This window comes from Podarcis filfolensis (assembly GCF_964270895.1).
Source record: "Podarcis filfolensis genome assembly, chromosome: 1".
NCBI classification, from domain to species: Eukaryota; Metazoa; Chordata; class Lepidosauria; order Squamata; family Lacertidae; genus Podarcis; species Podarcis filfolensis.
The window spans coordinates 119,216,805-119,230,011 of NC_139604.1; the positions used below are offsets into that span (position 1 = coordinate 119,216,805).

Here is a 13,207-nt window from a genome sequence, read left to right on the forward strand (position 1 = left end):
AGAATAAAAATTCTGGAATACATCTCTGTAGATGTGCTTCATGAAGTCTGCTGTTTTCTAAAAACACATTAGCTAATTAGCATTTTTTGATGGATCATTCTCCATGCCTATGGTTTTCCTCTCTCGCAGAGAGCGCAAATAGTCTGATTCACCCATGCCTTCCTCATGTGTGTTTGGTTACAACAGGATTAGCTTGTATGATAAGATGTTGCAGAACTGGACCCACAGGCACTACCCTGAAGAGATTGGATGATAGTGGTACACAGAGTCTGGTCCCTGACAAAACAAATCAGAGGTAATTTGTTACAGGGCTAGTTTAGAAGGAAAGTGGTTGACAGGTGGGAACTTTGGGAAGGTGTTCTAAGTATAGAGAATTGTGTGAAGGACAGTAGAAAGTTGTGAATGCAGAGTTAGGGATTACCCACAAAGCCTCTTGTCCCATTCCATCCCCGCCCTGGAAAATCACACTTTTGAGCAAACAGCAATTTGGGTTTTCTCCAGATTGATGTTTGTTCCGATATAGAGCAAAAGAGCAGGTTTTCCCTGGGAAAAATGTGGGGCAAAGGGGAAACTGCTCAGTGGGAGTGTGGACAAGCCCTTAGCTTCAGAGAGTTTTGTTATTTAGTATGAGGAAACAAGGGATGCTGGTGGCGCTGTGGGTTAAACCACAGAGCCTAGGACTTGCCGATCAGAAGGTCGGTGGTTTGAATCCCCGCGACGGGGTGAGCTCCCGTTGCTCAGTCCCTGCTTCTGCCAACCTAGCAGTTCGAAAGCACATCAAAGTGCAAGTAGATAAATAGGTACCGTTCCGGTGGGAAGGTAAACGGCGTTTCCGTGTGCTGCTCTGGTTTGCCAGAAGCGGCTTAGTCATGCTGGCCACATGACCCGGAAGCTGTACGCCGTCTCCCTCGGCCAATAAAGCGAGATGAGCGTCGCAACCCCAGAGTCGGTCACAACTGGACCTAATGGTCAGGGGACCCTTTACCTTTATGAGGAAACAGATTTGAGTGAAGCTTTTGCAGAGAATGATAACGTTTTTAGAAGCTGATGGAAAACAGCTGAAGGAGAATTCAGAAGGAAGTGAAGCTGAAGGCCCAGTTCAGACATCTCAGTTCAATAAACCATGGTTTATTGGACTAAGAACTATGGTAGCTTTGTGACCAGGTCCCAGGCTTGTGATTTGTTTAACCACAGCTTCCTGTAGTATCTGAACTAGGAAACTATGCATTAAGCACTACTTGTAAACTAGTATATGTGGGGTTATGTGGCAGGAAGAGGAAGGTCAACGGGTGGTGCACAGGCTATAGTTTATCAGACAAAGTTCCTTATATCTGAACTGGTTGTCTGTGGATCAGCAGTAGGACACAGAGAGATGTCGGCAAGTTTTTGTGTTGTGAACAAAAAAGGGAATATGCTTGAGCAATTCAGACTGAGGGAAAGAAAGCCATTAATACATTTTGATGGAGGATATTTTAATAGCAAGAATTATGAGGAAATGGAGAGAAGTTGGCTTTAAATCTTTAATGTTCAACAATCAATTTTCTTCCGTGTAGTGGGGTAATGTAATTGCATTCTTAGTATCATAGGTGGCCTATCCTCATGAGGTGTTTCCCCTAACATCTCAGTCTTGTCTGGCAGGTTTACAAAATACTTCATTCTACAAACCGTCCAGGATGGCAAAGCAAGCCTTTGTTTGTTTGCATTGAGTTCTAAAACGAAGACTCTTGGGAGTGTGTGTCAGGAGGCACAGTTTCCTACCCCCCCCCCCTGGGTTTTCTGTTGCTTTACAATTTTTCATTTGTCACTTAAGTAATCATTGTTCACTGTAGATTTATAAGCAGGATTATTTGACACTACTGTGACTACTCAGCTCTCATATTTTGGGTGGAAGGGGATAGGAAGACTTATTTTAAACCACACCAGCTTAATATTATGAATATTAGGGTGAATGTGGGTGATTCCTAATTGAATGTGCAGGTGAAAAATTACAAAGAGATTTATTGCAAAACAAAAATCCAAGTGGAATCTCGAATACAGACAGAAAACCAGATATATTCACGCTAGTCACCAAATGGCTCTTTAAACAAGGGTTACAGTTAGCAAAGTGGGAGGCCTAGTTGCCATTTTGGGGCCAAATGGCTCAAAAGCCGTATTTTTCAATACAGTACTACTTTTTGGTTCCTCAGATTCATTCTGATTGTGCAGATAAAATATATCCGATAGAATTTCTGCTCTCCCACCTTAAACTAGTAAATCTTGCGTTGTAAATCGACCATCCCTGTTCTTTTGAGAGAGGCACAGGAATGCTGCTGCACATGTATGTCTTGCTTGCCTGCCTTTGCCTGAGAATGCAACAGGTCCTCTGTGTGTCAGCTTTACTTTATAGTACCAGTACTGTGCAGGTGCTTTGCTGATAGTGACAGAGTGTAGCACTGAAAGTCAAGAATGCTGGCCAGAATTTCCACTGGTCATCAGTAATATGCTGTTCCGCTCATTGTGGAAGGAACAGCTGGTTGGGTCTCCTTCAGTAAGAGGGCCATCTCTTCTCTTGGTTGTGAGTCGAGGCCCCGTCCCCCGCTTTATGATGGAATAAGACACATGGACACAAGTATTTTAGGTTAATGGGCTAAAAAAGGCCACAACTTTATTGGTTACAGAATTTGCGTGGTATTGGCTTAGGCATTGGATCTGAACCGACTATACTTGACTCCTGCCCGCTCTGCAGGAAGTCACACAAGGGTTAACAACCTGTAGGGGGAGCTTGTTGATTGCCCTAGCCACCACCTGGGCTTCGGATAGGAACCACGACCACCGGATTCCTGTAACGGAATACCCTTCAAAGGGAGGGGTAGGTGATGGTTACAACCTCTCCTCCAACACACAACACATTTTCCAATGCCTAACCGCCAAACCTTAGAAAGTTGTGATGGTTTGCTATGAGGTAGGCGAAAAACCAAGTGGCTGGTGCCAATCTGCCAAGTGGAAAAAAATCCTACCAGGCCCCTTCAACAGGTGACCAACCCAGGTCCATATCAAGGTCAGGTATTGAATATACGAGAATGGAGGGAGGGAGGGAGATCCGTGCGTGCAGGAAACAAACAGGCTGAGCCACCGTCCTGCGCTCACTTAAGAGCGGCAACCCCCCCCCCCGGTAGCCGTATTGGCTGACTATGGGCATGACGTGGGCCAGGGACTCTCAGTGATGCAGGGGGCTTGTGTGCCAGCCATGCCCCCCTGCAAAGCATGGGAAGCGAGACCCGCTCACAACCCCTCCCCTCGGGGAAGAGGAGAGGCTTTGTCTTTTCAACCTGTGGCAATGAGTGGCAAGCTGCTGGGTAATTTTTTTTAAGTATCAACATTTTGGATCTTGAGGAACTGTCTTCCTCTCTGTACGAGGCAAGAAGATCCAAGATTCGGCATTCATTAAGGGATCATCCGCACTTCCGCTTGCCCCAGTGTTTCTGTCCAGGAAAACCTGCTGTTTACCGCTGAATCAGAGCAAAAGTCAATTTGGTTGGTGTTTGCTCTGATTTACAGTGGTACCTCGGGTTACAAACACCTCGGGTTACAAACACCTCATGTTACAATCACTTCGAGATACAGACTCCGCTAACCCGGAAGTAGTACCACGGGCTAAGAACTTTACCTCAGGATGAGAACAGAAATTGTGTGCCGGCGGCAGCGGGAGGCCCCATTCGCTAAAGTGGTAACTCAGGTTAAGAACAGTCTCAGGTTACGAATTAAGTTCGTAACCAGAGGTACCACTGTGTTTACGGACGGGATCCGTTCCGGAGGCCCGTCCGTAATGTGAAATGCCCGCAACTTGAAGCATTGTGTCTGTGCAGGCGCGCGGCACGATTTGGCGCTCCTGCACATGCGCGATTTAGCGCTTCTGCTCATACACGAGCAGCGAAACCCAGAAGTAACCCTTTCCAGTGCTTCTGGGTTACCCCGAGATGTAACGCAAAAAGACGCAACATGAAGCAGACGGAGCACGAGTTATGACTGTAGTTCTAATGAGCAGGTTTTCTAGGGGAAAGCAGTTACCTCAATGTTTTCTTCTGATGGCTGTATTGAAATAGCAGTGTTAAATGTGCTTCCAGATGGGAACTTAATTTGCAAATAGGCCGTTGAGATACTGCAACAGAATCAGCAAGGCTTTTTCCCCTTTTTATTTATCGGATTTTTCTTGTAAAAGGTCAGCTGAAGTTGGGGAATAATGGGCAGGCATTTTGATGCCAACAACATTGTATGAACACTGTGAAAAACTAGCGTGAGGAGCACTGATCCCACAGTAAACACCCATCTGGAAGCACTCTTGTGTGTTGGTATGCATAAACAATGCAGAGCTGTACATGGGAAAGAGGAAAACTGGAGAGAGAAGTGAAGATAAGTTGGTTGTTGCTGTAGTCAAGCCGTGAAAATGAAGAACATGAGCACAGAGGAGCATTACACCATTTTTTGTAATGACCTATATTTAGTTACTTATTAAAACATTTATGTGCTAGATTTTCTGCCCTTCACCTGGAGTCAATCCATGTATTCTTTACATAGCAAATGGTAAAGAAATATGTTCTTAACCAGAGGAGATGAATACAATCACTGACCAGCAATGCCACATGCAACAAATTCAGAAGTTACCAGAGTCAAATGTATAACTGCAGTACATGTGACAGTGGAACATTGATTAAATACTAAAGAGGGTCCAGGAAACCCAAGTTTTCCAAACGCTCCAAAATAAATGCAACACTGGAAAACGGATACGGTAGCAAGCAATGGTAGCAAGTACTTGAAGGCTTTTTTTCCTGGAATGACTCTTGTCAGGACTAGGCTGGAGATACTTGAATCTAGACCTGGAGCCTGTGGAGAAGCTGGAAGCAGCAGAAAACTGGAAACATCTGGAGTCTGAAGGTCAGCTAGCATTCCTCTGATGAACAAGTAAGGGCAGAAATCCACACTCCTAATATAGGAGATCTTCTCAATCCAGAGCTCTTGGTCTGCTTGCCAGGCACAGGGGCTGATGTTGCACATTTTCTGTAGACTCTTTCTGTACTGGAAGAGATCTCAGGTTTGAGTGCACAGCCTCACTTAATTAGAACAGCCTCTAACCAAGAGGTATCTTGTTTAAGCTCCATAGTCCTTGACAGTCCACAATGAATGGCTGAACACATCGTTTATTTGATAAGGCAAAACCCTCATATGAAGATGCCCCATATGGAAGCAAGAAGTGTGGCCTGGGAACATGCCAGGTATATGCAGAATGGGGTCATGAAAGACAAGACCTGACTCTTGTTTCAAAATAGAAACCACGCAGAGGCAGAGGCACATTTAAACTATTGGAAAAGTTTTGGTCACTTCCGGTACCAGGCCTGTGGGAGACTTTCTGATATCACACCAGGCAAATACATTGGTAAAATTTTGCATTTTTCTGTTGACATTCCTATCCCTTTTCCAAAACATGAATGTTATATAGCCTAAGAGTTGTATTCAGCGTAGCACTAAGAAGATGGTGCTGTCAGCGCAAGCATTTCTGCTTGACCCAACAGAACAATCGCCCCTCTTCTGCCCCTGCCCGCTGTTCTGGGGGTTCTCCCTATCCTCCAGAGAAGATTTGGGGAGAAGGGGAAGTCCCCTTGTGCTACTGGGAGTTGTCGTGATGGCTTCTCCTAGCATAACAGTTTAATTGAATGTAGTCCTAACAGCTTTTTCTTTAAAGTAACCCATCCATCATCGACTATCAGGTTCCACATAGGCAAGTGTGTGTGTGTTTAAAAAACTCAGTTTGTCTTGTGGAAGATTAGATATTTAGATCATTTTGGACTTTGACTTGGAGACGTTTCCTAAAGCTGGTATAACTTAAAATTATTATATACTGCATAGTATATATTCAGTTAACTGCCAGTGTTGCTGAATTATTTAGCGCAGTGGGGATCCAGAAGCTTCTCTCGGCATATAAAGTGGAGTGGAAGACGTGTCTTTATTGTTGGCTGCCAAAAAACTTGTAATTCAGCTTTTTCAGCAAATGTTGGTTTTGATATGGGAGGGGAGGTCTACCGCCCAAGCTGACCAAACACAAGAAATGTCTATTATCGTTGCCTGCTAGATTGTTGTCAGGCATTGCCGGGTTTCTTTTGTTTTTATATGGAAAGATTTCCTTGGTAGGAATCACAAACAGCATATTCTCTCTAAATGTTTACATTTTAGGGCCAAACTAGAGGCAATGCTAAATGCATCACTTGAATTTAAATAGGTAAAAAAATAACTAAAATGGTGTTGGATTGGAAATAAGTGGTATTAGTAACAAAATTAATAAGAATATGCAAAAATGACTTGATAATGGATGAAAATACTGAGTTATAAAATGTTAAGTTATAGAGATAAGATAAATGAAAGAGGGTAAGGATTTGCTGATTTGATTATTTAAATGGGAATACAAGAAGGGGAGGTGTGAGGAAGTCAAAGAAACAAGCAAATGAGTTTTAAGTTATGAAAAATAATTGTTTTTTAATTTTTCTTGTTTTTTCTGTATGTTTACTTATTTTTTATTTTTTTATTTTTTATTTTTTATTATGTGTTTTTGTATATTTGTCTTTGTAAAATCTTAATAAATATTTCTTAAAAAATAAATAAATGCATCACTTGAATTTGCATATTTGGTTGTTTGCGAATGTTTTTTTTTTACAGTTAGTAGCAGTTACAGGATATGGGATCATAGTGAAAATATTGACCTCTTTCTCCCCCATTGAAGTCTGAGGAATCCTTCAGTGTTGTGGCGGAAGAGGACAGGGATAACCAACCCAACCCTGTACACCATAACCCTGATAAAAACCATGTCCTCCCAAGGTTGCTATTAAGTATGAAAAACAAAAGCAAAAAACAAAGATGGAACTTCCAAGTGATGCGTTTAGCATTTTGTCTGGTTTGGTCTTAAGAACAGAATTCCACATACACGATTAAACCAAAGTAAAGTACTTTAATAGACTTGTTGCTTATATGGGGTGGCGAGGTGTGTGTGCTAAAAGCAGGTGTTTAACTCTTCTCTTGAAACTCATAGAAAAATGCTTAAGTCTGGCTACATCACATGTGATAATATTGCTGCATGGCGCCCTAATTTCCAAGCAGTACAAGATTTCCTTTTGGAAATGAGGCACAGCGGAGACCGTGGTATCCTTAATATACATGGTTTATTTACACATATATGCAATATATATATTCACAGAGAGAGAGAGAGACTTTGATAATTTGTTGCCCTGGGCAAGGACAAAATCTGGCCCTCCTTTCTTATTTTCAAGCTCTCCTCCTCCTTCTTGCCTTCTGTTTTGGACTCCATGGGCTTGTCGCCCTGTGCAGGGAAACCGCCTGCATTGCCCTAATTCTGGCTTTGGCTGCAGCCTTGGATTCAATCAGAAATCAAACAGAAATCAGACTCTCTGGCTTTCCAGCTTGCTGCTTTTTGCATCCAGCTTCTTACTCCCTTAACTCCCAGCTCTTCGTTTGTCTTCTAACTAACTCTGCATTGAAGGAGCCCCAAACATTTGTAATCTCTCACAGAGCCCCCTTTCCTTAATGGCCCATCAGGTAGGTGATCATCTGAACACACGAAGGTAGCCTGGCTTAAATAGCCTTTAACACGTACTGGAACCAGAGATTTAGAGGGATCTGGCACCCTCAAACTCTTAACAACATTTTGTGTATTTATATACATGTGTGAGTGTGTTTTCACTTTTGGGTATATTTTGTATAGTTAACTAAAACCCTTATACAGAAAACCCCAATATTTGATGACATACAAATAATTAAATGTTGGGGAGTGGAGGAAACAAGCCCCCCACAGCTAGTGAAATTCATTCATGTCTGTTAAATACTGCAGAAGAAATGTATGTAATGAAGGAATGCTACTACTACTCTAACTCATTCCTACATATTGATTACATTGCATTTAGAGTTCACTGCAGGTTTTTAAGAACAAACATGCTTTTGAGTGCTGTAGGCTAATATCATGCATCAACATGTGTGGGAATTTAATACTTAAGCTATCCTTCCCTCAGAAAACTAGTAGGAAAAAGATAAGCATTTTAGTTATGAATAAAGCAACATTCAGAATTCTAAATTAAACCATTGGATCTTCACTAGGAAATCATACTTTTGGCTGCTATTCAAGGGGCTCTTTAAATATTAATTGTACTTCATTATGACGGTAAGATATTTGTTACTTTCTAATTAAGTATGCCATGCTTCTGCCCCCTTCCCTTTTAAATAGTTTACATAAAAATCATATAGGCTCCACAGTTCACCCTTTCTATAGATTTAAATTTAATAGGGTTTTGTCGTTCTATTTTGATGTAGTCGGTATTTCTTAAGAGTGTGGCATGGGATACTCTCAGGAAAGGTATAAACTACCTTGCATGTCTTATTGGGAATAGGCCTTTCAAGAGCCAGGGCTTAAGGTTCCCCAAAATGCAAGTTGTGCCACCTTGGGAGTAGGAGTAGGTGACAAATTATGCAGCAGCAGGATGTGTAGAAGCTGGTTGGAGGGGGAGAATTAGCATAGTGGTTTTAGATGCGGCATTCAGTTTCTGAGTTGAGAGTTGGGGCATCTGATTTTGAAATGTTTGGGAAACAGTGGGCTAGGTGATATATCTTAAGTTTGATGTTGGCTTATGCACAAAGGTGTGTGCATGTGTATGTATTGCTTTGCTTTTTGGAGGAACAAACAGCAGTGTCTATTCAGAACTACATTTTTGCAAGCGGAAGTAACTAAAATCGTAACTAAAATCGTGTGTGTGTGTGTGTGTGTGTGTGTGTGTGTGTGTGTGTGTGTGTGTATTTGTACTCCTAACTTCTCTGTAGTCCTCCGAACACTGAAATACTTTCCTAAACAGTGGGATTCTTTGGCTCCCAAGGTGGCTTATAGCATTAGATGTGTATCTCAATATGACAAAAATCAAGACCAGCAATTAAAAATAATACATTAAGCCTGCATTTCAATGAGGTCTTTTAACAAACAATTTAAAAGCTGTTAAAGGTTTAGCGGCATAAAAAGACATTTGCTGCCCATCTAAAACCATCAAAGACAGTGTTAGTTGATCTTTCCTTGAGAGAAACCTCTCTAGCTTGGGTGCTGCCATAAAAAACCCCCACATATGTTTCATGTCAATGCCTAGTGTGCCTCTCTTGGCAGCAGAACACACAGCAGGGCTTCTTCTGATTTCCACAACTGATGGGCTGGTTCATATAAGAGGAGGTGGTCCTTCAAGTACCCAGGTCCTAAGCCATTTAGGGTTTCATAGCACCTTTAATTGGGCCTGGACCTAAACATGAAGCCCATGCAGATGGAAGAGGGTGGATGTAATGTGGTCTGAATAGTGAGCATCCAAAGACATTCTTCCCTTTTAAAGGCCTTCTTAATGTGTACATGAGTAACACTAGCCAAATAGCTGCTCTGTGTGGTGAAAAGCAGCTTCAAGAGAGGCTTAGAGCAGAGCCGCAGTAGGGGTGTATGTGTGAACAGAACAAAATGTTTGGATCCAACCCTTTGTATCTATACTATTTATCACTTTCAGCAGTGTGAACTTTGGGTGAAACGAAGCATTATGAGATACATAGCACTACAGCGGAAAATGTCAGCCCTAAAGTAAACTCCCTTCTCTCTAGCATCGGGATAGTAACACTGGATTTCCCTTCCCCCGTGAGTAGAAGTCACTGATGTGAAATGGGCGGTTAAAACATATCTGCCTGCTAACTGATTCCAGAAAGCTGCAGCAGCAACACTAAAGACCCAGATGAGTGCATTTCATGAGCGCTTAAAAACAGGGGCTGCAGACAATATTAGGAGAGACCTCCCCTGCAGAAAAACACCAGGCACCCTTGTTTAGAGAACCATTTTGTCCACACAGTCCATTGTGCCTACTTTCAGTGGTAACTGTTGGCTTCAGTGAGTCGTGGTAGCAGCAATGGGGAACCTATTGCCTTCTAGATGTTGATAGACTCCAGCTCTCATCAAATGCCAACTGTTCCATAACCCTTGAGTTGTAGGATGATACTGAGTATCCTACAAAAAGCCTGAGTTTCCACAGATGCCATAGTTCAGTCTCCTCCGTCTGCCTGTTATTGGGCCTGTGTAGCCATGAGTCCCGTTTTTGAAATGAGGCATCTTGGAATACTGTAAATATTCCACAGGTTTAGCTACTGCAGATATTAGTTTCCCGATGGCTGCTCAAAAAGTTTTCTCGCACTTGTGCTCTTTCTGCCTGCGCTGAACAGCACCGTATGCAGTTAAAATTTATCTTCCTGCTCAAATAGCAGTGGAAGATATTTCTTCTAAACTACCTTTCTTGGAAAGCCTTGATTTTATCTCCATTATATATAAGCTGGGCCTGCTTGTTGAGAGCACAGCCTTTGTTAGTATCACATTTCTGATACATCTTCATGCCCTGCTCAGTTCAGTGACAAGATGGCTTAAAATTGGAAGGTACTGTGGGGATGGATTAATCACCCTGTATTGTCCTGGAGAGAGTCATGCGGAATCTTTCCAGTGAGATCATGGATTAATTAGCAGGGAAAGAAAAGGAGCAGCATGATGAGCATTCCCATTTATACAGAACACTCTTTTGGGAACATATGGTCTTCAGCGATGAGCTAAATGTTAAGAGCGTGTGCTTTATGTCTGTGAAACAAAAGCCAGGAAATACTATTTTTAAAAAATTTGTCTAGGCAGTATTTAAATTGAAAAACTTTTTTTTTTTTAATGAAGACATTCTACAGCTATTGACAGCTTATATGGTGTATCCAGAGATACCTGGCACACCTCTCTAGTGGGTTTTTAAATAAACATGTGTCATTCTCAAACGTTATTTGAAGAATATTTCTTGCTATATTATTTATTGTTTACTAACTTGTGAATTGGCTGCCACTTAGATCTCCCAAGGCAATTTACAGACATACATCATATGACTCTTATCGTTCAGGCCTCAGTCCCAGACATACGTGTTGTTGAACACAGTTGGAATTCATTCCAAGGAAATATGTTGAATTCCTCCCAGCTTTGCTTGGAAATTGTCTTCTGGGGTGCTTAAAAATCTTTCTCCGAAGGAGAGCTTGATTCTAGGACCCATTATTTTTTTCCCCATTTTGGATTATGATCAGAGGATGCTTCCCTACCCATCTGCCATATCTTATCCCCAAAACAACCCTCCTCTTTTCCTGGAGTGGTGTGTGCAAAAAGTGGGGAGGATGTTCTTTCCCCCTGAACATCCTAGTGACTCACTTGTAGCAGTGCAACAGTGTGTCTGGACTTGGTGGCTCATTGGAGACATAGTTCCCTCAAAGGTTCCTGCAGTATGATGATGATGATGATGATGATAATAATAATAATAATAATAATAATAATAATAATAATGGTAATAAATTTATATCCCACCCATATTTGGCTTCCAACCGAATATGAAAAACAGCATTAAACATTCAAAACTTCCATAAACAGGGCTGCCTTCAGATGTCTCTTAAAAGTAAGATAGTTTTTTATTTCCTTGACATCTGATGGGAGGGCGTTCCACAGGGCGGGTGGCACTACCAAGAAGGCCCTCTGCCTGGTTCCCTGTAACCTCACTTCTCACAGCAAGGGAACCGCCAGAAGACCATCAGCGCTGGACCTCAGTGTCCAGGCTGAACAATGGGGGTGGAGACGCTCCCAAAGTATAGTTCTTCGGGGGAGGATTCCTAATGCATGCAAATCTAGGAGGAACGATGCACAAAGGTGAAACTTATGAAGATAAGTACAAGAACAGAAGGGAGGAGAAGGGATAGCGTTAAAATGTATTGGACAGGACTCAGACATAACCTGTATTGCTGTCTCATTGTTTTCAGTAGCTGCTGTCTGGCTTCAGTTCTTATAATAAATTTATTTCTCATTGTAGATCTGCATTTGCGCCGCGCCACCCTTAAAAAAGTAATATGTCTGCTGAGCCACCACCACAGCTTAACTTCGCGCTGGCACAACTTCTGTTCTGGGAATGAAAAATGTTGGATGCATGTGAGCTTCATGCCCACCCAAATATTTAGTATAAAGGGTTGACCTAGCACAAAGTACCGCCCGCCCCCCGTGTTGTCTTTTACCCCAGCCATTTTTGCAGAGGGTGTTGGCGTCAAGGAATTAGGGACGGGGGCTAAATTGACAATGCCGATGTAATTCATTTCAAAGTAAATTTTGAATCTAAACCATGTATGTGGCTTCAGCTTGTGTCTGTATTTTTGCTGTGGACAAGGAGAAGTGAAAGATGCGTTAGGAAGAGTCAAGTGCAGAGGGCTAGAATCACTGGCTGCATAGCTGTTGCACATAAGCTAGGACCACTATTGATGGAATTGCTGAAGTGGGGGGGGGCACCAAATTCATTGACTGGAACTATGTAAAGTCATATTGAATTTAGAAGGATGCTTGCTAAGTTGAGGTTTATGATGTTTTACATCCAGTCTGTGACGGGGTTGTCTGTCCAGTATGCTAATTCTTGTTACTTCCAGCTGAGTTAAAGTACAAGCTTATTAGATCAGTGTAGGCCTTATGTCTCTTCAAGGCATGCTTCATGTCTGTGGAATCTTATATGAATGCCAAAGTGCCTGTTAAATCTTAATTTTGGGATTAATACCTCATACAGCTATATTGCAAAATGATCTGCTGCTGAGCCCCATGGCGGTTTCTAAATGCAATTAGCTTTGGCTGAGGAATTTTCTTTTACTTCACATTTCAATCATTGGGGCCTGTTTTAGTATCAAACCATGATGACTAACTGGTGGTCAGTAAGGTTGCTCCATAATCTTACTATAACTGTTCCTATATAAAAATAGCCATGTTTTAATGTTTTGTTTGCATTTGTATTGAGCTCTTGAACATGTACTGTGTTGACTTTTGACCAAGGTGAAAAATACCTTGCTGTAAAGTTTTTCATTTCATTTTGTCATTTCATGTCATGCTGTAGATTTCCTGCTTTTACACCTTAAAAGAAAGAGAAGTGATGCTGGATTGACTTCTTTGTTACAATCTAGTTCTCCTTTGAAAATAAAAGTTCTGCATAGCAAAGTACGATACAATGAACAAAACTCTGGTTGATTTTGTAGGTTTTTAAGATCTAAAATTTAGCTTGGCTTCTAACAACTTGCTGCAATTGAATCCTAACATTGCTAATAGTGGGGAAATAGTTTGTATGTTTAGTAA

General features: G+C 41.8%; 1 protein-coding gene across 7 annotated transcripts in view; it reads left to right on the plus strand.

The window, feature by feature from the left end:
* EML1 (EMAP like 1) overlaps positions 1–13,207 on the plus strand; it is a 130,242-nt gene that overhangs the window by 66,941 nt on the left and 50,094 nt on the right. The gene's annotated exons all lie outside the window — the stretch shown is intronic.